Below are 26,204 nucleotides of genomic sequence, written 5' to 3'. Positions count from 1 at the left end.
TCGTGATGTCTTTCTCCAATTAAATTTACAATAAAGGTGATTCACTAGGATATTTCGTTTCAAAAGCGCTTTCTTAAGTTTCCTAATTTATGGGAATACTAGCTGATTATCTTTCTTGTACAGTAGTTAGAATATAAGAAAAACAAGTCCTTTGTATCTTTGCACACATTCACAACCCACGCCATCACATTCACACATTTAACAAGTACAAAACAGCGGGATTTGCATCAAACATTCTTACAAAACATTCCCACTGTTTCCCATCAGCAGATGCGGTGTAGTATTCACAATGAGCATTTTTTCGCCCCCGGGAAGGACTTGAGAACTATGGCTTTCCCACGGGAATTCTTACTGTTCCTACAACAAAAATTCTCATTCCCCCTGACCCCTTGGTCATGGCAACACTTTGTACATTTTCTTCTGGTTGAAGTTAAAAGATTGTATCCAAATAATGGGAAGGTTGCCTCACCATAGGAAATATGGTAACAAAATGTATATAGAGGTATACGTACATGTACACACATGCACGTACATACACGTACACACCCAAGCACGTACACGCACACACCTTGGTAAACAGTTATGGACATATAAAAAGTAACTTGTATACGCCTACACTCAGTCAAACGTGTTCTTATCCACAAAAACACACAAACACACAAATGCGCACTCTGGGGTTACGATTTTCACCATTTTCCTATTGGCTGAAACAAGGGATGACGTCATAATTGTCTATATTCTTATGGGTGGAGGATATCTATTAGTTTCCTGCTAACCTCTTCTGCAAAATGACGTACTTTATGAGTTTTGTTTTGGTTAAGAACAGACGAAAAAGTATTTCAGTCAAGACATCTTCTATATACTATGCCCTACTCGTATATAGAACTTGCACAATTACTTCTTCCACAACGTTAAACAAGAGGATCTATTTTTTTTTCTTCCGTGTTCGTGATCAACACGAGCCGTTTCAGCTTGTTTGCATAAGAATGGCAAAGTCTTTAGCGATTAGAAATTTGGTCATTTCCTGCCACTGAAGATTTTGACTTGCATGAAAGCGTCAACGCTTTGTCAATGGTGTAGACTTTCTTATATTATCTTATTTCTAATTTGTCTTGTTAGTTTCACTTTTTATTCATCTACCCCCTTATAGAGACATTACGCAAATACAGCTTTACTATTGATTTGTTTGGTATATTTATGCTTACAAAATTTACATTTGAGTAAAATACGTTTTCTAAAGGAAAAACGATTGGATAGGTCACGGCATTTGATCACAATTTTACAAATAGTTGTAACAATTGGACACAAATACAACCCGATCCTGCGTCGCGAGAAAGAAGAATAGATAAACATGTATAACCAAAGTCAAAATCTACGAAGTCTGACGGCGTTGTTGAAAATGCGCTCGTTGTCGACATGACGTCACGTCGTTCTGGCCAACCGACTGAGAGAACACCTCCAAGGTAAAGGCATTATCACACACTGCTCTTTTCCCTTCAACTTCCGATTAATCGGCGGTACCACCTATCCCAGAACTATTTTGTTTCAACAAAAATACATTAAATGTCATTTGATATCCTGGAGGAAAATTACTTACCTCCAGCATATCAGATTTCTTCCTGAAAGCTGCAGGCTACAAATCTTCTCCAACAGTGTAATAACGCCATACAGCATTTACTGACGCTACACTCATCACAGAAAAAAAAGTCTTAGGAGCCGACATGACGTCATGTCGCCCTCAGGAACTCGATATTACCTAAGCCCCGCCCCCATACGAAGAAAAACAAAAAACCTATATCCACCAAAACATAAAGGCAGAAATATTCCAACGATATATTTCTTACGCAAACCATTTAATTTACTTCCGGGATGATTTCATTCCACACGTATTTGAGGGTTTTTGAGCTCCCATTGATGAAAAGCAATTTGTCTCCGATTTACTGCCAGTTGAGATTAATGGAACGGCTGCGTTGACTGGGTCAGGGTAATTATTGGTCGAAGCTTTACATGAAATTTATCTGATGGAAAAATGATTGAGCCCATAATTCACACACTGTAACACAAATACATTATATATATATACATATATATAAATATATATGTATATATATATATATATATATATATATAAATATATATATATATAATATATATATATATATATAATACGTGTGTACATACGCACGTACAAGCACACTCATGTATTACTACTACTACTGCTACTACCACTGCTAACCAGTATGTGTGTATACATGTTCAAATGTGACTGATTACCAGCACACATGTGCATGTAATTAATGGTGCTTGATTTGCATTCGCACGTGATTTTTCGCGCCAACGAGCGTCCCAGACAGACTGATGAAAAGTTGCCCACGCTCACGTCCGACGCTACCGTGGATGGGGGGGCGCTGTGTCCTCATTTTCAGAAGAGACGACTGTATACCTGACCCACGCGCTCAGGTGCGTTCGAGTTGTCGACAAAAACGCGACTGAGAAAACTAAGTTTCTCGTCAGTGTTTTTTTTAAAGTAAAAGTAACCAGATTGTTGGAACTAGTTGTGGATTTATTAACATATACTGGATGGGTCCTCATTTTCGGAAAATACGAGTATTCCTAACCCATGTGACCAGGTGCGTTTGAGTCGTCGACTACCACGCGGATTTCTTCTAAGTGTCTTGTCTGTTAGTTTTAAAATAAAAGTAACCAAATCATGTTGAAAGTTGTCGAGAAATTATGAATATATATAGGAAGAGGAAGCGGGCATGAGAATCACAGAAATTTTCAGGTGGTACAAGTATTCCTGACCCGTGCGTTTGAGTCGTCGATAAAAAAAAAAAAAAAAAAACGCAACTTGCTAATATTCTCGCCTGTGACAATTAAGGTAAAAGTAGCAAAATTATGTTGGAATTAGTCGTAAATTTATGTACATACACAGGAAGAGGAAATGGCCATGTGAATCACAGGCATTTTGATCGAAATAGCGTAATTTGGAGGACCAGAAATCAGGGCGGATATCGATTTGACAGCTGCAGAACAAGATTACGCACGTGCACTAGAACGACAAGCGTCGGGTCGACTTTTAGCAGTTTGACCACGTTTCTCTTTAGGTATAAAAGGACGTTCTTTCGTTTCCATCTGATGGTGCTTCTTTGTGCAGCGACTGTTAAATACGTACTATGTTTCAGGACGAAAAAAAAGGTAAAAAGAAATATTACAAGTTTACATAATTCAAATAAATACAGGCGAGATGGTATCTCTACCTTATCGATAGCATTTTGAAAACAACAATTACAACTGCAGCAACAATAACACACACACACACACACAATTTATATATATATATATTATATAATATATATATATATATATGTATATATATATATAAACATATATACACCGAAGATGTTATCGTTACATTAATCGGAACTACCAACTGAACCGAACCAAATCAGCCGTATTCACGGACAAAAAAGTTTCAAATATCCGTTCGATGTGTTGGCAGCCCTGAATCATAGCAAGGATTGGTCTTTAGACAAAGAACCCTCTCAATGGCCTCTCTGCCCTCATATACACCGTTTAATCAAAAGCTGAACAAAGAATGTCAAAAATATATTAATTGGTTATTTCCTTATATGCCGGAGATATGTATGGATAAAATGTGTGTGTGTGTGTGTGTGTGTGTGTGTGTGTGTGTGTGTGTGTGTGTGTGTGTGTGTGTGTGTGTGTGTGTGTGTGTGTGTGTGAGAGAGAGAGAGAGAGAGAGAGAGAGAGAGAGAGAGAGAGAGAGAGAGAGAGAGAGAGAGAGAGAGAGAGAGAGAATGGAGAGAGAGAGAGAGATGGAGAGAGAGAGAGAGAGAAGGAGAGAGAGAGATCGAGAGAGAGGGAGAGAGAGAGAGAGATGGAGAGAGAGAGAGAGAGAAAGAGAGAGAGAGAAAGAGAGAGAAAGAGAGAGAGAGAAAGAGAGAGAGAGAGAGAGAGAGAGAGAGAGAGAGAGAGAGAGAGAGAGAGAGAGAGAGAGAGAGAGAGAGAGAGAGAGAGAGAGAGAGAGAGAGAGAGAGACGTGCATGTCAGCATGTTTGCGTGTACTTAGTCATGCATGCGTATGCAGCATGTGTGTACACGTGTGCATGACAGAGGCATCTATACACGTGTGCATGTGTTTACATACACATGCAAACACTTGTGTACGTATTTCAACCCTCCTCAGAGAAAACTTCGTAAAGATACCAAAACACAGACAAATCTATTTATTAATTTACTTTAACATTTTTCAAATTATAACAATAACCCAACTCTGTTCTCCAAGTTCTATTTGAAAAAAAACGACCAAAAACGATGAAAATAAAATAAAATGAAACGAGAACGATTCTATCAACACAAAATCAATCCCAAACCAACGGAACTCCATCCAACCATACCAAACGTTTTCTACCAATTGATGACAGTCGCGATTTCGTCAACTCTCTATTTTTCTTTGGTTATAATTGACGTTCTCTTCCTTGCCCTGGGGCGTTAGAAATAAATAAATAAAAAATAAATGAATAATAATAAATAATAATAATATTTAATGATAATATATGATAATAACAATAACAATAATAATAACAATAATAATAATAATAGAAATAAAATAAAATAAATAATACAAAGTCCATTTCCCAGCCACTCCCCAACCTTAGACGACCCTCTGGAAAGCTGGACATTTAACGTCACTTACAAGGTACTTTATCACAGCTAGCACGTGACGCTTTCTTGCACTTTTCTTTTTATTTCCAAAGGAATAAAATGTGAAATATTGATTCCGCGTCCCTTCAATCGGCCAATCTTCAATCTTCTCTCTTTTTTTCTGATATATTTCACCCAAGGGTTCCATGACTTTGGTCTTTTCCGTCTACCTACGTTTGAATAGAAACGACTTTGGTTACAATATTCTAGAGTTCCTTAAGAACATCTCAACAATTTTGTGTCTAACATTCGTACAATAGTTACCTCTCTTAGTTCGCCATTCAGCCTCTCACTCTACGACGCAAGAGTAATTTGACATTTGGAAATTTTTAAAAACAAAAGATCGTAACCGAAGCCATTTCTACTCAAACGAAATAGCAAAGGCAAGTAGCATGCTAGCTAGAAACGCCTAGCGTGCCCTCACATTTATCTGTATTATTCGAACTACCAACGACACCGGAAGTCAACCCGGAATACGACGACGACGACGACGACGACGACGACATCACCAACACGACTCTTTCCGACCCAACAACACGATCTGGGTCGCAGACATGGACAACATCAATTCTTGTCCACAGAAAACGGTCTTCCAGTTTCCAGCCCCTCCCGGATTCCTCCCAATGTTCCAGGCATTCAACCTTTTCCTTTATTTCTATTCTTTTTTCTTTCCTATTTTGGTCATGTACATCTGGACAATTTGGACTTTGGTAACAATACCAGATATCTATTTTTAACCACCCGACATTTCGTGGCAAAGTAACTTTTCAAATGGATTGTATACACAAGAGTGACAAGAAGGGTCTTGGATCACGTGTTGGACTTGTGATCGTCAACTAGTATCTTTCGGGGTGAGAGCTCAGAGGTCTTATATGGCCCGATTTATGGGTAATGCTGTGACCTTACACACGAACACCCCCAACCCCTTGCCCACCCGGGTCGGAGTACCGGCTCATAGTGCAGCGATGCAGAATTTTTTTTTCAGTCCTGAAAGGGAATCAAACTCTGATCGCTGAATTAGCGGTCGAGAACGGTACCATTGCTCTGTCGAGCGGGTTAGAGCGTCGCTACATGCGACGGAGGTCAAGGTGACGGCGGTTCGAACCCTGCCAACGGCGAAGGAAAACTAAGAGCTTCATTCATTAAATTCCACGTCACAACATCCTCTGGAAGGGGCACAGTTCTAGCCTACTGATGAGGGGCGGGTAGTTTCGTGACGTCAAACCGAATTGTCATCATCCTACAATTAATTCTTTGCTTACTTAATGATACTCGTTCTTGTATTCTAGCTTCCGTCAAGCTATTTCACTAACGTTCGTGGTGCCCCGTTGATATCGATGGGGTTAACGGCCCTCTAAATGAACAGCTTTCTAGTAGTGACCTTTTAGAGTTTTCCGAAGGCGGGAGCTACTTTTCGTTATGCTTTCGCTGTCGTCAAGCTAATACCTCATCAATACAAACGAGTTTAAGAACTTTATCAGTCAGCTTATCCGACATTTTTTCCCTAAGAACATGAGACTGGAGGAGACTGCAAGAGACCATAAGGCCTACACTAGGCAGTTCCATGTCCCTACCCATTTTCTTTTCCAACAATCGTTTCAGCGCTCACTACACGATTACTAAGTTTATTCCATTCGTTAACTGCTGTTGGTAAACTAGTTTCTAGGTTGCAGGAAGCGTCTTTAGATTAATGATATTGATGATGGAGATTGCACGATGTAGATCTGACTCATTCCTAACAATTTCTAAACTGAGATACACTTCCCCGTCTCCTGCCAGACCATTTTATTCAGCCAAGAAAACCGCCATCCAGCGGGTGTTGAGAGTGAGAAAGGGCTAAGAATTTAGAGCTCGTCTCAGCCACACATGCGCCAAAGTACGAAGACACGGACCTAGACACGGGTTATTTACGGGAGCTCCAGGTGTTCAGAAACCGAACAGGTGTTCAGAAACCGAACACCTGTTCGTAGCAAGGTGTTGAAGTATCCTTCCCGTCCACCTGAACACCTTCATTACCGTGGTAACACGTCTTCTTTTTTTTTTTTCATTCATTTCCGTGGTTACCTCGTCATCAGAACCCATCTCAATTAATCAGTGTTTTGAGGTAATTATTTGTGTTCCTGGTACCTATTTTTTCGATTGTCGTTTCCATAGTTTTCAGAACTTACTTAGGTTAAACTAAGCTAACCTAACTTCGTCAGCCTCTTTTGATTTGCCTGCCGCACAGCCCTGGTGTCGAGAAAATAAAAAATATCTCATTGTTGTAATAAGTGGAATTTTTTCTCTCGCTTAGGCTGTCGCTAGGCGATTTTTATTAGTTCCTTTAGTACCCCCTCGATAACGAAAGGGTTCAAGTGATGTTCGATGGACCAACAAGTCTCCGAAATCCACGGACTCGAACAAAGCCCGTGGGAGTGACAAGGAGTGAGGGTGGGAGGGGGTGGGATAATTTTCGTCAATCATGTCAAAATTCTTTGGTTTCGATTTTCGATTTTTTGGTTAGTCCTGCCGCTGGTGGGGGGGGGGGAGCTGTTTAAGTGAGGGGATAACCCCCCACCCCCACCCCTACGGTGGTAAACAAACCACTGAGCTAAAAAAAAAAAGTAAGTAGGTACGTGAGTGAGTGGGTAGATAGGTGGGTGGGTGAGTACGTAGGTGGGTATGTAAATAGGTAGGTAATAGGGTAGATGGGTATGTCAGTAGGTAGATAGGTAAGTAGGTAGATAGGTAAGTAGGTAAGTAATAGGGTAGGTGGGTAAGTGGGTAGGTAGGGAGGTAAGTAGGTAGGTAGGGAGGAATGTAAGTAGGTAGGTAGGGAGGTATGTAAGTAGGTAGGTAGGGAGGTATGTAAGTAGGTAGGTAGGGAGGTATGTAAGTAGGTAGGTAGGGAGGTATGTAAGTAGGTAGGTAGGGAGGTATGTAAGTAGGTAGGTAGGGAGGTATGTAAGTAGGTAGGTAGGGAGGTATGTAAGTAGGTAGGTAGGGAGGTATGTAAGTAGGTAGGTAGGGAGGTATGTAAGTAGGTAGGTAGGGAGGTATGTAAGTAGGTAGGTAGGGAGGTATGTAAGTAGGTAGGTAGGGAGGTATGCAAGTAGGTAGGTATGTAAGTAGGTAACCAGGTAAGCAGAGAGGCTTAGGTAGATAGATAGGTGTAGGTTGTAAGTGCGCTTGTGTACGCGTGCGTGTCCGTGTGTACATTCGGTTGAAGTAAACTAAACGTAAACGACGAAAGTGACCAGATGAACGGGGTGACGGAGTTCAGCCCGACCTCAAGTGCGACCAAGTCCCACTCGAACTGATCGGCAGCCCATTGACTCCAAGACGCGCATGCGTGCGCCAACAAACACGAAAGCGCATGCGCGAAAAAGCGAACAAGCGCAAATGAAAAAAGTCGATATGTACACAGACGAAACGCGAGCGCCTCCGAGCGTATCCCAACGAGGGTCTTCGAGATGTAAATAGTATGATTTTATTTTCTAATTCGGTAATGTATTTTTATGAAACCTAACATGCCTATGGTTGGTTTGTTGTCCCATTGTCATAATCAGACTATCGATTATACTCTCTTGAGCTACTTATGTCATTAATCCAAGACTCTGGAAAAAAAGACATTGCCAAGTACGTTTACCGCAATCCAAAACTCGCTAGTTCTGGAATGATAATCTGTGCTAATTATGCGCTTGTGTATGCGCACGTGTGTGAAAAAGACAAATACACATACAGAAACGCGTACGCACACACACACAAACGCGCGCGCGTGGACGTGTCCGAATACGCTTCCAAAACTACAAATCCCACAAAACTAAAACAAGGAAAAAATAGATTTTTTCCAGGACCTCCCTATCTTCTGCAGACCGACTACCATGGAACCTGAAACCAGAAGTCGATGGGAACCCGTTACTCGTGCCAAAACCCTTGCACGCCCACCCACCACCCGCACGCCCTTAGCCCCCCTCCCGAGCAGACACGGACCTCAGTCACAGCCGCTGTGGTTCCCGACTTACGCGATGCACAAGAGGTGGCGGCGGCGGCGCGCGCAATCGACAGGGGCTACGCGGCGCATGCGCTGTGACCGTCTGACCTTCCTTAGGCATCAAGTCTGGCTACCTCCCCCGTTCTCTCTCTCACTCCCTCTCTCTCTCCCTCCTCATTCCTCTCTCACTACCTTTCACTGCCCGTTCCTCTCTCCTGACCTCTCCCTCCTCATTCCTCTCTCCCTACCTTTCCCTCTCCGTTCCTCTCACTCCATATTCCTCTCTCTCTCACATCCTCTCCCTCCCCTTCCCTCTCCCTTCACATTCCTCTCTCCCTACCTTTCCTTCCCCGTTCCCCTCCTTCCCCATTCCTCCCTCCCTCCATACCCACCTCTCTCTACTTCTACCTCCCTACCTTTCACTCCCCGTCCCTCTCTCCCTCCCACTCCATCACAATCTCTGCCACTATCATTTTTTTTATTTTCTCTTACCTTATACCGGTCCCTATTCTTACGTTTCTTTGTGCATCTCTACGTTTGTTTCTTTGTGTCCACTTGTGTTTCAGTGATTCTCTGTATCTCAGTGTTGTTCTTGTGATGGAGGTGGAAGAGTTGGTGGAAGTGGAAGTGGAAGCGGTGGTGGAAATAGTGGTAGCGGAGGTATTGGAAGTATTGAAATTAAAATTTTGGTCAAACTGACATAATTAAGGGCGATTACAAATCTTCGGTCTGTTCTGCTTGATCTCCAACATTGTCATCGTTATGACGTCATATCGTCATCAGCGCTGACGACAAAACAATTCTCATTCAAGAATCAATATAAAACATATTTTCTCATGTTTAACATTTCACACACACAAGTGACATGGCGTGTATATACGTTAGTTTCTCTTTTAATCTGACATCAGGATATTTGATTAATTTCTGAACTAAAAAGGAGGAAAGATGAGAGGAATGTACGCCCTGTTGACAACAAACACAGCATCTAACACGATTTCTAACAACTGTCGCCAGGTAATTTTTTCCGTTCAATGGGATCTTCATGTCCCGATTTTCGAGAAACCGAAGAATCTCCAAGCCTGACCATGCAAATTCGCAACTATCCAATTTCGGGAAAGAGCGTGTGAAAATCTGCACCTACATGTGCACACGGGCGTGAACACAAGTCACGTACATGTGTAGAAAGGGGGCACACGTTGAAAGATGCTGGTTTGTGTACACGTACAGGATGATTAAGGTCCTGGACATGATTTCAGTGCATGTGTTCGCGTGCGTGTGTACGTACGTACACACACACACACACACACACACACACACACACACACTAGGGTGAGGAGGAAGAATAGTGTGAGGAGGAAAAGGAAGAAGAGGGGGAGGAGGAGCAGGAGGAGGAAGAGAAGGAGCAGGAGGAGGAGGAAGAGGGAGAGGAGTAGGAAGATGGGGAGGAGTAGGAAGATGGGGAGGAAGAGGAAGGTGGGGAGGAGTAGGAAGATGGGGAGGAGTAGGAAGATGGGGAGGAAGAGGAAGGTGGGGAGGAGTAGGAAGATGGGGAGGAGTAGGAAGATGGGGAGGAAGAGGAGAAAAGGGAAGAGTAGGAAGAGGATGAAGAGGAAGAGGAGTAGGAGGAAGAGAAGGAGGAGTAGGAGTATGAGTATGAGTAGGAGGAGGAAGAGGAAGAGGAAGAGGAAGAGGAAGAGGAAGAGGAAGAGGAAGAGGAAGAGGAAGAGGAAAAGGATGAAGATGAGGAGGATGACTAAAGGCTATCAGCACCTGTCATGTACACCACACATCCTGCATGCGATACCCTCTGGGTCGCAAAGGCCCTTGCAGGTCCTCCGACAGGAGCTCCCCCCACCTCAAATTGGAGGGGGACGTGGACGTGGTCCTCGGCCCCTGCAGAGCTCTGGCGAAGCGGACAGGCAGGGAGTCAGGCACCCGGCGACTCCGCGCGGCGAAACTAACGGTTTTTTCGCTGAAGAGGAGGGTAAGGGTGGGACGGGGGGGGGAAGGAAGAGGAGGAAGAGTGGAAATGGAAGGAGTGGGAAGAGGAGGAGGAGGAGGAGGAGTGGGGAGGAAGAGGAAGACTAGGAGGAATGGGAGGAGGAGGAGGTTGAAGAGGAGGAAAGAGTGGGAGGAAAGGGAGGGGGAGAAAGGGGAGGGGAGTGGGAGGATCATTTGGAGGAGTGGGGAGGAGGAGTTAGGAAGAGAAGAATGATGAAATTGGGGAAGAGAAAAAGAAAGAGGAGAAAAGGCAGACGAGAAGGAGGAGCAGGAGCAGACGTCAGAGGAGGAAAAGGTGAAGAGGAGGAGAAGAAAGAGGATGGTGAGCAGACGTCAGGAGGAAGAGGTAAAGCAAGATGAGGAAGAGCAGACGGGAAAGGAGGAGGAAGAGGAGGAAGAGGAGGAGGAAGAGGAGGAAGAGGAGGAAGAGGAGGAGGAAGAGGAGGAGGAGGAGGAGGAGGAGGAGGAGGAGGAGGAGGAGGAGGAGGAGGAGGAGGAGGAGGAGGAGGAGGAGGAGGAGGAGTCGTGTGAAGCAGCGAGACGGACATCCTGCCGATGGACGCCTTAGAAGGTAAATCCCAGACAAGCAGCAGCCGGCGGGTGAGACAGACAGACCTATTTGCCCAAGACGAAGAAGTCTTGAACGTCCAGTTTTCGACGGACAGTCGCGTGTTTACCGAACTAAAACTCGCCTCTGATCGATCACTGTCAGCGACAACCCAGATGTAGTTACACAAGCCATTTCATGGAAATTGCATTACCCTTTTTTCTGATTATCTTCCAACTTCTGTTAAGTGAATTTACTGCGAATACTTAAGGGTTATTCCTACCATGAATTAACGCTTCAATGGGCAGTAAAAGTATGGGTTCTTTTTCGATATTGCCAGTGCATTTCATTCAGCTGTGCACGCACACTCTGTTCATCACCGAAGTAAACAACGACTGAAGAACGGGGAGACTTCAAGTGACCAAATCCAAAAACGATGGAGATTCACTTTTGTTATCGAACGATATGACGTCACAGTGGCGAGCGGCGACGACGACAGCGCACAAATAAAAATAAACAGCCAAAATCCATTTGTGGACAACTAATCGCTTGCCAATAGTGATTACTAACACCAAAAACGTCTTCAAGAATTACCCCAATGTTCAGAGACTGTCGGACTTTGCAATTAGTGATAACATTCAAATGCGACAGTGAACCCTTTGATGTGAGTTTAGTTTACTCTCTGAACAAGGGCGTAGTCTTAAGACTCTCCATCCCCAAGAGGTACATTAAGATAACCAAACAAGGACGCACGGGAGTGGCCAACCTGGACTTGAACTAACAAACTAAAAATTCATTAAGAATAAAACAAACGAGACGATGGTATGCAGAGAACGAAGGAAGACAAAATCGAAGAAAAAAAATATGTGATGCGGCCAGAAGGGGGAGAAGAAGGGATGGGGGAAGGGCAAGGGGGTTGTAATATTACGACTCCCCCCCCACACACACACATACTAACTCGCCTCTCTGGGCGAAGGTCATCGAGAAGCAGGTTGACCCCTTGCCGAGTACCAAGAGAGAATCATCGAGTTTACCTCTGCGTTTCTGTGTAGAAGCTGAGAGCTTAGCTTCTATTATAAATATTTTTTTTCATTCATCGTTTGTGTGTGTGCGCGTGCGTGAGAGAGAGAGAGAGAGAGAGAGAGAGAGAGAGAGAGAGAGAGAGAGAGAGAGAGAGAGAGAGAGAGAGAGAGAGAGAGAGAGAGAGAGAGCGTGCCAAGATGAAGAAACATCATGTGCACTGACGTCATTATGACTGGAGAGGAAGCTTGAAGAAAATGCAATGCACGCTAAGACGAAAACACTACACCTGGTGACGTCACACAGCGATACATGTACGGTTCTACCATCCACGTTCGCGTCTTGCCGAGGCTCCGGTAAATTAAGAAAAAAAATTATGTGGGGGACAAGAATTAAATTGAAGTCTAAGAAAAGGAGGAGGGAAGGTGAGGAGGAAGAAAAATATTCCAAATACAAACTAAAAAATATATATAAGGCCGAAACTATATCCTTTCTCAACGCCACGTCAAGATCCCTAACAGTATTCCTTGTTGAGCCTTCCTCAGTGGACAACTTGGGAGAAATTCAGTTAGAAAGAAAAAATAAATTCAATATATTAGTGTCAAGGATAACAACATATTGGCCTATCCAGTAGGTAAATATCAATTAGATTAAGAAAACTTCTCCTTTTTCTTTAACATTTTCTTTCTATCAATAATCCAAACCGCCTTCTCATCCTCACCCGTTCCTCGCCGTTTCAAACTGTGACGTCATGTCGCGCAGGATCCGTTAATTGCAAAGACATCCGGAAGCTTCTGCCAGCCAAGCAGCCTACTTACCAGTCGATTTCATCAAGCAACCAGTAATGACCCAAGAACGGGTTTGACGTAAAAAAAATAAGGAAATGTTAAGTTCAAGGGTTGACAGAAAAACTGCATCATCACAGCCTTGGTATTGCTGGATGTTTGCATTCCAGTTGAACGAGGTACTTGAGAAATGCATCATCATTGCTCTCTGTACAACACACAAGAACGAATTAAACCACTCGTAATATATATAAATGCGTAAAGTTGCGTGCGTGTACGTTCATGTATGTTGCAATATAGACCAACCCATGACAAAATATATACATATTTTGTTGCCGTCGTTTCTTTCCAGAGCAGGAAAAAAAAAAGTATTGTGCAAAAGACATGATATTAGACGTGTTCAGGATCTGGGTGCGGTGTATATACTGGTGTGTGTGTGTGTGTGTGTGTGTGTGTGTGTGTGTGTGTGTGTGTGTGTGTGTGTGTGTGTGTGTGTGTGTGTGTGTGTGATATATACATGTATTTATGTGTGTATGTTTAAAACCACTTCGTAATTGTCGACTTAGTCATGGCAAGTTGCAGAAACATGTTACGAGTTTGTACGGGGCAACATGTCATGGAAGCCACACCCACTTCTTGTGTGTGTTTTGAAAGGTGGAGTAAATAGGGGCTTCCGCAACTGAATATTAGACCTTAATACATGCAAAGTATTTTTCACAGATCAAATAAAAAACAAATGAAAGTAAATTTACTCTACACAAACAGTACGACGGTCGCGAGGACCTGCCAAGTCTCGTGACGTAATGTCGTCGGTCTCACACTCGTGGCGTCCTGCCTGTTGAACCTTGCGTGACCATTAACGTTATCTGGAATGACCAGCCAATATGAACTTTCTCAGACGAAACTAATATCTCAACTATTGGCATACGTCCAGATATAAAGTCATTCTATTTTATTCGATTCACGTTGCGAAAAAAAAAATATCTTGGCATCAGCAATAAGGCCATAGCATGCACACGTACACACACACGCTCTCACATAATTACTTACTACACCAGAAACTTGAGTAAATATTGGTCATATTTTTTTTATAAAAAAGAGCAACTAACCATTAAGTGTATTACTGCAACAAATGAGCTCTTCAGATACAAAACCATACAAGGTTCGGCGCAAGCATTGAAATTCAGCTTGTTCTAGCTAACCAAATGTAGGAAGTAAAAGTGACTAGTTTAGCCATAACAGAGTTCCCCCATGGAGAGAGTTTTTGAGCAGATAAATACCAAATGCTCCCTGAAGTACAAAATCACCGGATGTGCCTCAGGAGCCATGTTGGATACCCGAAACTTCAATTATCAAATTTCCGGCGAGGAAGCTTTACATAGCTCCCTCCGGCTCTTCTTCCTTCTTCCCCTCCATTCCCACCACCACCACCAAACAACAAACACCATTAGGTACGCAAATATAGAGCGTTTTTTTACGCGAAGATGTTTTGAGATTATTGTCCCTGATGCTTCCAGATAATTGCATTCAGTTGACTGAGGGGGTGGGGGAGATCAACCAGTACTTCGCCTCGCCCGCAGTCCTCCACCCCGAGACCAAAAACATGACAAGAATTAAAGTTGAAGAAAAAAGACAAAAGTCCAAACCTTGCCGGAAACGTCTTTTACCACCACCAACGACAATGTATCGTTTGTGGTTGTCACCAGTCATTTCATTCAGTGAAAAGAAACCCAATTTCACACTTTTAGCAGTGAAAGGGTGAATAAACACAAAATTGTGTCATCTCCATCGTTTATTGTGAACTTTGCTTTGTATGCAAGGTGCGCAACAACTCGAACGATATAATTAGCTTTCTTTTACGAAGTGGGCGTGGCTTAGATGTCAGGTTGCCGAGAACAGATATATTTCCGAAACTTACAATAACCGGGTCGACAATTGCGAAGTGGTTTTAGATAAATACATAGTTAACTATTAATACGGATAAATCTAGAATAGTATGTATCTGTTTCAATAATCATGTACATGTAGAACTATATAATTTCAATCTATCATATAATACATAACAGCCTGTAGAGTAAGTTGAAAACAAAATGATTTTTTTAAATAATGTGAATACAAATGTACATATAGAACACACACATATCTACATCTTACATTAATGTATATATATATGTATATATATATGTATATATATATATATATATACACATATATGTACATATATATATATATACTGTATATATATATATATATATATATATATATATATATATATGTATATATATATGTATATATATATGTATATATATATATATATATATATATATATATATAGTATTGCAACATTTAGCAATATACAAAAACCTAAGCTAACGAACATGTCACGCATGTAATTTTCCTGCATTTTCACACAAGTCGCCCAAGTCTTGTAGCAGCTATTACGTAACAAGATGAGTCAATGCGTTCCAGTCGGTGCTCACACCACGACTAAAACGCATAAATTCGTTTTCTTTGAAAGAAAAAAACGATTGTGTAACAAAGACAGTCGTGACAAAATCGAGTTTAACTTTAAACAAAAAATTCAGTACCTTCAACTTTTCAGTCTTCGGATTTATTCAGATTGTTTCTAAGCAATTTTATTCAAAATAAGTAAAATCTTTGCGTAGCAAATGAATTAAACATCTCCATTAACTTTTTGACTAATATTAAAATGTACATTTGGCCACCTACTGCTTGACGACATTGATTTTCTATCATGCATCAGAGACGTATATACACTACATTGTATAAATAAATAAACTACATTGTACATATAAATAACCTCTTCTAATTTTGTATAACAGCTTTCATGTAATAGATAAACCATACTCAATTAGTTGACCATGTAACAGTTAGTTTTACTTTCATTAGACATCTACGAGACCGTTTTTCTTCTCTCATTTTATAAACTTTTTTTTTTAAACCTTCAACCACTGGTCTGATGCAACCTACATGTCTTTCAAAATAATAATAAAAAAGCTACATTATGCCGCCAGATTTTCAGAGTGCAAAGGTACTAAAAAGGTTACACAGTTCTCTTAATATTTGCTTATGAGGACAAAGAAAGGCATTCCATATCTAAGACTTTAATTTTGTCTATCTTCTTTGAAATCATTTCTAGAAACCGAATTTTGATTATCTGAAATTCTCTTGTAGAGACTTTCTACCCATCCACACACACCCAGTGTGCGTGCGTGCGTGTGTGTGTGTGTGTGTGTGTGTGTGTGTGTGTGTGTGTGTGTGTGCGCGCGCGCCAGCCCCCAGCCTCACTACCAGGTTTCTCGTCAAATGTTGTGAATTTGAAAAGCTCCAGAACGACTTCATCTACAGTATTGTAGACTTCACCAAGTCTACAATTCAACAACGTGTTTGATATTCTTAGTTCGTCATTCAGCTTCTCGACATATGACGCAAAGTTAATACGACAACTGGAGATTCGAAATATAAAAAACTACAAACGAAGTCGTTTCTACTCAAACGAACGAACTCATTTAGGTCGTGATAGTGTGACCGGAGCTTTATTAGATTCCATAAGACGGGCATCAACTTCAGACTCGGCAAAAGCACTGTCCTCTTAAAGCAGCAAGATCCCAATTTTTAACGACGACGACGACGACGACGGAGCTCGTTCACCCAAGTTAGCCAGAACACGTGTGACTGAGACCACACAACGACGACGAGAACGACGACGACGAAGACAACGACAGTGGGAACCATCAACCGAAGCTAAATAGATCACGTCTGCTGAAGACCACACAAGGTCTCCCGAGAGCTTTCCTTCCGGTTCCAACGAAAGGAGAGGAGAGGAGAGAGAGAAGAGGATTGGTAGTGCACAAGACGAGAACCATCTGGTGGAAGAAGAAGAAAAAAATAACACGACACAATCACGTTCTTCCTGCTTGACGACGTCACGACAACAGCGCTGTGATATCCTGCCATAACAGAACCTTAATTACTTTCTGCGACCCGGGCGACATCCAAGAAGCATCCTTCACCTGCAGGTAAGACGAAGGACCTTGACTAATTGATTGATCACATCTTAAGACGTATTTTGATACGAGGTCGGGCCTGTGTGTGTGTGTTTGTTTACCTAGTTGTATTATACGGGGAGGGGAGATATGCTCGTAGTGACCCGTCTTTGTATCTCTCAGCATCTAGTTTGTTCTTAAATTCTTGTATGGTTTTTGCACACACTATTGGTTCGTCCAATTTGTTCCAGAAATCCACCAGAGTGAGTGTGAGTGTAAGAGAGAGAGAGAGAGTGTGTGTGTACGATATCCGCATACGTGTATGTCTGCATTTATACATTTGGACACGCAAGCGCGCACACAAAACATGCGTCACACTTAATCTAGACGACGCTGAAAAGCACACTGCCTACTTCCGCCAGAGATACGTTGCTTCGTAAAAGAAAAAGAATCTCAGTTTTTTCTTCAGAGTAAAATCATCTCTGTTATTAATGTCAGTGGCATGTGCCTTCCCTGTAAGACAGGAGGGCAAGACTCGTAGTAAGTGATTTAGATTGGAAAATTTGGGTTCAAGAAGGAAATATACAAGGACTGGTTTACCTATAGAGTTGGTAACGAATGAAATAGACTTAGTAATGATATAACGAGCGCTGAAGCAATTGGTTGTTTTATGAGATGATAATTTTATGGATGGGGATGACGGGTGGCAATAGATATGGTCTCTTTCCATCTCCCCCATTTTATTTTATTTATTTATTGCCTACTCTTCTTCCTCGGAATCTTGTTTTTTTCTTTATCAACGAAGCCCAAATTCACAAGAAAAAATAATTTAATCATAAAAGCTTCATGACCTCTTATAGCTAAACTTTTAGTGATTTACATGTATTAGTTTTAAAGACGTTTAGGAAATACACAATGTTGTTCACAACGCTGAAACATATAAAAGATTATTAAATTGAAAATCTAATAGCCCTGGGTTTCCCTCAAAATCTATTCAGCTTTAAGTTGATCAATAGCCTATCCCTCCAGAAAAATTTAATCAAAACCCGAAAACTTGTCGAGAGATTTTGTGAACAAACGGACAGACATGACAAGGGCGCTCCCATAACCTCCACGCACATTCGCTGGCGGTCGTAATTAAGGAGGAAATTCAAGCTTATCCGGTCTGGAGAAATGGTGCGGAACTTAGTCGTTCAAAAATTTAGAAAGCGCGGACAAACATCTCCCGTGAGAAAACGAACGTGTGCGTGTGTACGTGTGTGTGCATGTCTTCTTGTCGACAACCCTGTGTAACCAACTGGGAACTGAATCCCAGCCAGCATAGGTATCGCTAACAACGACATTAAGAGAACTTTTCCTTCCTACTCTCACTTGTACCCACTTTCTCACTCTCACACTCATTCATACCCTAATTTATACAATTGCTCTCACTCACTCACGCGTGTCTACGTAAAAGATGACATTCGTACGTTACAACCGTCTACGTCTCCGATGCGGTTATGATCCAAACGAAATAAAATCGCTTGGCGCAGAGAGAGAGAGAGAGAGAGAGAGAGAGAGAGAGAGAGAGAGAGAGAGAGAGAGAGAGAGAGAGAGAGAGAGAGAGAGAGAGAGAGAGAGAGAGAGAGAGAGAGAGAGAGAATAAATCAGAGAATATAAAAGAGGACGACTTTGATGCTGCTTGCAACGCATGTAAATGCGCAAGAAGGACCCCCGGTGGCGGCTCAAGCACGCCCGCGGCTGCGCAGAAAGCAACAAGGCAGAGACGTGCGCACGCCCACACAAATCCGTGTGCAATGTCTTCCTGACAAACACAGAACTCTTTCCCAGAAGGTCCTTTCCCGCCCCCAACTCTTGGGAATTTCAGAGGACGTCATTTTCCGCGATATTTTGACGCTGTGGTTGTTTGTATGTATGACGCATGGCATGGTGAGTCTAGACTGTATTCTAATGCATATAAGCTTAGGTTAACTTAGGCTAGGTTTAGACAGACTCGGTTGTAGCAATCGTTCCAAAGTCGAGAAAGATTTTTTGTATCTTTATTTTATTCTTTTTATTTATTATTTTTTTAGTCTTCTTCAGTGAAGTGTTCCCATTGTAACTCACTGTGTTTATGGGCCTAAAGTGTATTTATCCCTTTCACAGCCAAGGGGGATTTTCACACACTTGACCGAAATAGACTCCCGGAAGTTTTCGGAAATTACCAGAATTCTCCAGATTACAGAAATTTTTGAAAATCATACTTTCGAAAACTAAAAAGATCAGAATTCGAGAGATTTCAAATATCAGCAGTTCTGAATCTTAATCTTTTGGAAATTACCAGATTTCTCAAAATTGGAGAAGTATTTGAAAATCATACTTTCGGAATTTGAAAAGATCAAAATTTTAGAAATTGTGAAATTTTGAGTTCGTAGAAAAATCTATACTACAACGAGTGTATTGGGGGGATGAAGAGATTACAATCTGCCCCAATTTTCAACCAGTTACCAAATATTTATATTTTTTCATTACCAACAGGCGATTTTATTCAGCTGAAGAATACTTATCTGAATCTACTTTTATGTATATTCTGCCTTACATAACGCGATTTTATTCAAAGAATTGCCAGAGGGGGGAGGGGAGGGGAGAGAGTACCCCCAACAAACTAGTGTTGAAAACAACCTGAATTAGACCACTTGGGTCATTGCTATTTCCCCAACCAGAAGCTAAAGTAGCTGATGAAGTTAGATTAGCCTAAGTTCTGAAAAAGAGGAAACTAAAAAAAAAAAAAAAAAAAAAAAATGGTGTGGGGGAAGACCGACCCGATCTCCCGAGTACCCATCTGGACGTATACGAGTCTTCTCTGCCGCCGGGTGATTTTATTCAGCTGAGAGGAAATGACAGGATGATAGGTGAGTAAAGCACGGACGTTGTAAAGAGACGCAACCCCAGAATAATCGAGGTTTCTGATCATTGCGTTGGTGACCTTAACTAGCTTAACCTAACCAAACCTAATCTTAAGTTAATGATCGTCAATGTTACGGTGATTTATATCTACAGGCCCAGAGTACCAGAGGTTTCTAATAACTGAGGTGATGATCTTAACTAGCTTAACCTAAATCAGCCTAACCTTAATTAAATGAGCGTCATTAGTGGGGCAATTTACCAGCTCGTTTATGATATTGCCACCCTTCACAGGCTGATATGTGGGTTAGCTTATCTTTAAATGGGTTCTCCGGGGTTTCTGATATTTACAGTGCCCTAGACCAGTATTGGTTGTAAGCTACATTTCCTCATGGAATTTGTTGACTAATCGACAATTAACATAGAAAATTTGCATATTGACAACGCCGGACCAGCTTACAGGGACACTGATTATAATGCCTTCCCCCCCCAAAAAAAAACTAAAGGAGTTTCCTTTGGGTGAATAAAATCACCTGGCGACAAACAGAACAAATCGTGAATTGATGAGAAAGTTTTTTTGCATAACAAATTATCGATAATGATATGCTACCTTTGAGAGAGACATTTTTTAGTATATCCCAAACGTACAAGATGTTAGGTCAGTGGAATTAGTACTTTCATAAGATGACGCATAAAACCTACACAGGTGGGGGGCAAGAATACAGCCACCGCGTTCCCTACCACGTCGTAAAATACGACTAAATGGAGCTGGAAGAAGGTACTAGGGATCCCTCTGCTTCCTCCCACGAAAAATCCGGTAGGACTGCTTTGCATCAAACTCCTTATAAGGGGAGGTGTGTGTGTGTGTGTGTGTGTGTGTGTGTGTGTGTGTGTGTGTGTGTGTGTGTGTGTGTGTGTGTGTGTGTGTGTGTGTGTGCGCGCGCGCGCGCGTGTCGGGGTAGCTGCATATGCAATATGCTAGATTTCTGGGACATTTTAAAGGTCCACAACCCAGGACCACCTGAGGTGGTATGTCTTTTGTCAAGCTAATACTTTGGATGACTGATCTTAACAAGCGTAACCCAACCACATGACCTAGCCTTAATCAAACGATCATCATTGTTGAGGCGATTTATATTTACAAGCTTATTTCTGGGAGTGTTATTTTTCACAAGTTAATACGTGAGGTAGTTTATCTTTCCACCGGGTTAACTATGTAGAAGGGGAAGTAAAGACCTGATGAACTTCTTCCTTGCCTGGTTGTACTTTTCCTTTCGTTTCAAATGCCGTCAGGTGATTTTATTCATCTCCCTGGTATCCCCTTTTACACCGAAGAAGTCGTTTCCAACTCGATTATGGGATCTTGTTAATGAATTCAACATTTTCAAAATATAAGATTTATCCTTGTATCAAGTCTTTTATAACCATCCTGCAAATAAAGTCGATTAACCTAATTTAGTTAATCAAGGATAAATGTTATATTGATATTTAAAAAACTACGGGCTCGCTAATCCTGACAAGATCCCCAACTGTGGACGTAAGTGGGAGTGGATGCTTGCGTGTGGGTGTGGGGGGGGGGGGAATCATGCACTAAACACCCCACATGATTACCAGTGTAACTTTACGAAATTGCACCTATTGGTGTTTATGTGCTTGCCTCAGTTTTAACATTTCACCTTTTTTATGTTTAATTTCAACTGAACATATTCATGTTTAGAATTGTTTCCTGTAGTCAAGTTGACTACAGAATTTGGTCATTCATTCCGAGCATCGACTACTCTCTTGTGTGAGGCACAAGGTCTCCATCGTTCCCTAAAGGGATAGACAGACTCTGCAGGGGACCGTTAATACTGAAGCTCTGCAGGTGTTCCTAATATTAATGCTAACTATAAGGAACGAGATCTTCAGTAACCAATACCACGTGATACAAGTTGAAGTTTTCTTTGTCGATTAGTCTGTGCTTAAACCGCGTTCAAATCCACGTGGAGACTTCTGCTTACCCTGGATAGCCTAGTACATTGGGCAAAGGTGAGGATTTCAGTCACAAATAAGAGCCTCTCTACATGAACTGATCCAGGTTCGATTCCTAACGCTTACTGGCAACTGTCCTTTGCCACGTTCAAATACAATTGACTCAAAAAACGCCTATGGAAATATATGAAGTCCAACCCTAATCTAACTTATTTCTCAGCATCGCGTGCTCGTACAATTCAATTCAGCAGTGTTTTTTAACATTTTCCAACGTTTACAGCCCTTTTCAGTTCGCAAGCAGCGCCGTAAGGACCAATAGGTCTGTTGCTGTTTGTATCTCCTTTATATCCCTTTATATTTGCGTGCACAAAAAAAAAAAAAAACAATAAAAATAATTCTAGGCGTTTGTTTTTGCATTTCCTCTCTCTCCCTTTGTATTCGTGTGTAAAAAAAAACACACACATACACACCTAATTCTGTGTCTGTTCTTGATTTCTTACGACGAAACAAGGTGGGTGGAGATGTCTTTACATTACTCTCTCTTCTGATTAAATTGCGAAATAATTACCAAATTTTCTGGAAGACAAATTTGGATGTTGTACAGAAACGTCCGGAATGTGAAACGAAGATTTCAAGGTTTTTAACACAAGAAACTTGTAATTTCGTAGAGTTTGTTCTGCAGTAATACGCGTAAAACAATTACTATGTACTGTATCGCATCCCATGGGGTAGCCCGGTCCTGCATTGAGCAAAACTCCATTTACAACGCAGCTTGACGAATCCAAGTAAAATTCCAGAAAAACGAAAGAACGGGTAATTAACATGGAACTTGAATTGCCCAAAAGCTCCTAACCATTCAAAAAAAAAAAAGGCTTTTGCATGTTACTGGAAGAGAACCCGATATCAAACTTTTTAGATATTTTGTTTTGGCCAGACAGTTTTAGTCAGTTTAATGGAAGCCCTGATCACCAAAGGAGGGAGAAATAAATCCCCAATCGACTGCCTCCCCCCCCCAACCAAACGTCTGTGATATTTGGTGAACAGGTGAAGGAAAAACAAATTTTCAAAATCGAATTGCACGTGACGAGAAGTTTATATATGGCATAGTTGTCCCTCGCTTTAGCAAAGATAGGTTAGGTTGGGGTGTAAAAGGTTATCTTAGGTTAAGCTAGAATCGGCTACGTTAGGATAGGATAGGTTAGGTTAGGTTAGGTTAGGTTAGGTTAAGTTAGCTTCGTTAGAAATGAAATCGTATGACGTTAGATAGGTTCACATAATTCAGAACAAGAAAAATCACCTTTGCCCCTCTTGCTATGATAGCTTGGTCAATTCCGTCAAAGATAATCTTAAAGGGATTGAAAAATATTTGTTTCAACTGTTATACGACTTTAGCCTATTTGCTGTCACTAGTTGATTCTATTCAGATGAGGAAAATACTTTCTCTACCTCCCTTTTTTGGAACAAAAATGTCGAGAGAAGTAAAAGCAAGGGACCCACACTGTACTTACCTTTATCAGGTGTCCAGGACAAAGACCAAAACGCTCCCGTTTGCGACCACCAAACTCCGATATTTGCGCTAGAAACGTCGCCAATCGATTTTATCTTTTAATTCCTGAATTAATGACAAACAATCGTCACTTGTTTGTATAATCCATCACTGGTTCACCATATCAATCCTGGTCATCATCCGAGAGTACACACGAGCTAATACGTGGCCTCCTTACTACCCGCCACTCACTACTATACTGAGGACTGGAACTGACGTTTGCGCCGGGTCGGTCCAGATTTCACGAGCGTGAAATCCCTACCCCCGTCTTCTCCCACCAGAATATACAGCAGTTGGGTCACTTGCATTGCTAAAGTGAATTGTGATATGATATCCATGGCATACGCACGCCATTTCCCTCTCGAAATATCTGAAAATTTAAGAAAAAAAAATCCCTAGGTTCTCAAGTTGATGAAATGCGTGACCACCATTCCACCCTCAGGTGAGGTGACCGTATTGTGGGGGGGTATAACTTACACGCTCCAGGTGAGATCTTTTCAGTCACAAAAAAAAAAACAATTTTTTTCTATTTATGAAACCCAAAGGTTGACACATAAACACCAATAAATATTATAAACCCCATTCTCACCGTTTCCAATACGAATTTACTTAGAACTCCCATCATAAAATCCCGAGGGTATTCATATCACTCAACCGTGAAATGAGTACCCCTTGCCGGTACCTTTACTGGGCAGGTAATGGGAAAGGATACATAGCCTTGGAGATGGTTGTGCATCACATTTTGAGCCCGCGCATGCTCAGAATAGACCCAAGTTTGTTATTTTGTGACTCAACGTGCTGAGACATGGGGGCAGTCTCTATTATGTGCAAATCGACGTTCCTTCTACTGCATACAAGCAGCCATCTTGTTTGTAGACTTAGTGAAGTCATAGAGGATATATATATATATATATATATATATATATATATATATATATATATATATATATATATATATATATACACACACACCTGAAGTGAATCGCTAGTAACAGCGAGAACCATATAAGTAATTTCTGAACATCGCCTCTGGAATCGAACCGAAATATAGTTTGATACCGTGCAATTACTTTACCAATTGCACTATAGGAACTCTTAATGCTCAATTAGTAAGGTGACTGCTCTCGATCAAGCTAGGTCTCGGTTCGATTCCCAGGGCGACTGTCGGAAATTGCACACACACACACACACACACACACACACATATATATATATATATATATATATATATATATATATATATATGTATGTATGTATGTATATATATATATAATGTATGTGTGTGACCTCATCAGCGTGAAACCGAAGTATTACTAAATGACCTATTTCTATTTACGCCATGTGCAAACACGCAGGTTGGAAACTTTCCGATTTCTAATTTTATTTAATTTGGTTTCATAAATAACTATGTTCTTATGATCTCTCTCCATGCTGCACTTCCGTAACGTGATACATAACCTAACCTGACCTAACCTAACCTTCTACATTTGATTATGGCTCGTGATACATAATCTAACCTAACTTGACCTGATCTAACCTAATCTAACCAAACTACATCAAACCTAACCTAGCTTATGTTAATTAGGGTGGAAAGTCTACAGTTGAACAATGTGTAGGGTGGAGGGGAGAATTCCACAACTGAGTGTATTGAGTGGAGATTGATCAGTTGATCAGTGTGGGGGAGGGGGTCAATCTAAGATTGACCCGCACCTTTCCTTCAACTGTGTTTATTGCTGGGCGATTTCATTCATTTCCGTGGGACGCCTTTGGTAGACGGTCCCCGGTCTGAAGGAGTCTCGATCTAGTGAAGTAGTTCTCTAAGTAGGGGGCGCCCCCCCCCTCCCGGGAAAGCATAAGGAGGATACCAAGGGTTGGGGGGGGGGGCTGAAGTCATCTACTTAAAAATAAATGTTTAATAAGTATAACGAAATAATTCCAAGAACAAGTATCTGCCATAATAATTCTGTCAGTCACCCCAACCCGTTTTCTATTAAGATATAAACAGAATTATAAATAGAAATAAATATATATATATATATATATATATAATTTCATATTTTGTGGCCGATGTCCAGCGCTTCTATGCTAGGAGAACAATATTGCGCCGAAGGGGAATTAGTCACTAAGGAGAGATTTAAGACGGGGAACAGAACGGAGGGACATAAGAAACTGAAAGTGATCAACATTATTTTGAGTTAAGATTAATCTCCAACCATGAAAGAATGACACATGGTTCTGGTCCGTAGGGGCGTCGATAATATCTGCAAAGTATTGACTGGATAAAATACTCAATACCCCCATAATGGGGGAGGAAACGAGGAATTTTGGGAGACAGGGAGAGAGAGAGAGAGAGAGAGAGAGATTTCAATAACACGACAGCAACAGACTTTATGACAAGATTAGCCTTTGAAACAGAATCACAAACATTTTCCCCAGTCAGCATCATCACCAGAGGCGTTTTTATTCAGCTGAGAGGAGACCCTCGATTTGAAAGGGTCCGAAGACAAGTTTCTTCCGCGATAAGGACCGTCGACGTCGAAGTCCTCAATGCTCCTCCTCTTTTCTTCTTGGAGACGAAGCAGAGAGCGTCTTGGCACGTCTCTGCAAGCTCCTCACTGGCCCGGGACCAGACTCCGGGCGACATTTCCAGATATCGGCCGGAGCATCTCCCCCAGGAGTCTGACCAGGACCTTCTTCTGGACTCCAAAGAAGACGTCCCCCCAGAGAAGGATGCTGTCCAAGTCGA

At 41.6% G+C, this 26,204-nt stretch overlaps 1 protein-coding gene across 7 annotated transcripts in view; it reads right to left on the bottom strand.

Annotated features, from left to right (window-relative positions):
* The window catches only part of LOC143032754 (uncharacterized), a 285,645-nt gene extending 261,969 nt beyond the window's left edge, over nt 1-23,676 (bottom strand). For 5 of the 7 annotated variants that reach the window (XM_076197734.1, XM_076197737.1, XM_076197739.1 and 2 more), the window contains exon 1: nt 23,421-23,676. The gene's annotated coding sequence lies outside the window, so the exon portion shown is untranslated. The remainder of the gene's footprint in view (nt 1-23,420) is intronic. The other 2 variants (XM_076197741.1, XM_076197742.1) reach the window with 1 other exon arrangement.
* Between the last annotated feature and the right edge of the window lie 2,528 nt (nt 23,677-26,204).

This window comes from Oratosquilla oratoria, chromosome 14, assembly GCF_046742065.1.
Source record: "Oratosquilla oratoria isolate Oo_2021 chromosome 14, ASM4674206v1, whole genome shotgun sequence".
NCBI classification, from domain to species: Eukaryota; Metazoa; Arthropoda; class Malacostraca; order Stomatopoda; family Squillidae; genus Oratosquilla; species Oratosquilla oratoria.
Note: the sequence above shows the minus strand (reverse complement) of the source record. Positions and strands in the feature narration are given on the sequence as shown.